The 576-nt window shown below is 70.8% G+C and overlaps 1 protein-coding gene across 10 annotated transcripts in view; it reads right to left on the bottom strand.

Moving 5' to 3' along the window:
- Window positions 1-228, bottom strand: part of MEF2A (myocyte enhancer factor 2A) — a 126374-nt gene extending 126146 nt beyond the window's left edge. For 3 of the 10 annotated variants that reach the window (XM_019637884.1, XM_019637882.1, XM_019637885.1), the window contains exon 1: window positions 79-228. The gene's annotated coding sequence lies outside the window, so the exon portion shown is untranslated. The remainder of the gene's footprint in view (window positions 1-78) is intronic. The other 7 variants (XM_019637874.1, XM_019637876.1, XM_019637879.1 and 4 more) reach the window with 5 other exon arrangements.
- Window positions 229-576: the final 348 nt, after the last annotated feature.

Below are 576 nucleotides of genomic sequence, written 5' to 3'. Positions count from 1 at the left end.
CGGCCCCCTCGCCGAGAGGCCACCCGGCTCTGGCAGCGCCGGCCCTGAGGACCGAGCCCCGCCGCCCGCGGCCCTCACCGTGTCTCCGGCGCAGCTGGCGGGCGCACACACGCTGCAGCTCCGGCCCGCCACCAGCGCTCCGCGCCGCCCGGAGACGCCTCCTTCAGCCCGGGACTCGCCGGGACATCCGCGCACGGATCCCCACACCGGGGCTATTTTTAGGAGCCAGGCCTGGGCCAGACCGGAACTCGTTCCTGCCCGCGCGCGTGCGCACTGCTCAGAAGTCCTCGGTGTCCCTCCGCCAGCCTCGCCTTTCCGTCCTTTCCCCTCGGCTCCCCGTCCCGTTTTCTCCCGCACGGTTTCTTGTCAGAGCCGCTTTCTCCCCGGGGTGGGCCCCGGAGTACTTGGGATGGGAAAGACAAGGGCGCGGGCTGAGAGAGGCACCGCGATTGGAAGTGAGCGCGGCTCCACAAGGACGTGAGGGGCGGACTATGTTTTTCCGGGTGGGTGAGGAGATGGATCATCCGGCACAGGAAGGAGCTGACGGCGGTTAGGCGCCGGGGCTCCGGGCCGGAG

This window comes from Hipposideros armiger, unplaced genomic scaffold (assembly GCF_001890085.2).
Source record: "Hipposideros armiger isolate ML-2016 unplaced genomic scaffold, ASM189008v1 scaffold_35, whole genome shotgun sequence".
In the NCBI taxonomy this organism is placed as follows: Eukaryota; Metazoa; Chordata; class Mammalia; order Chiroptera; family Hipposideridae; genus Hipposideros; species Hipposideros armiger.
The sequence above is the reverse complement of the archived record's forward strand: the minus strand, read 5'-3'. Positions and strand labels throughout refer to the sequence as shown.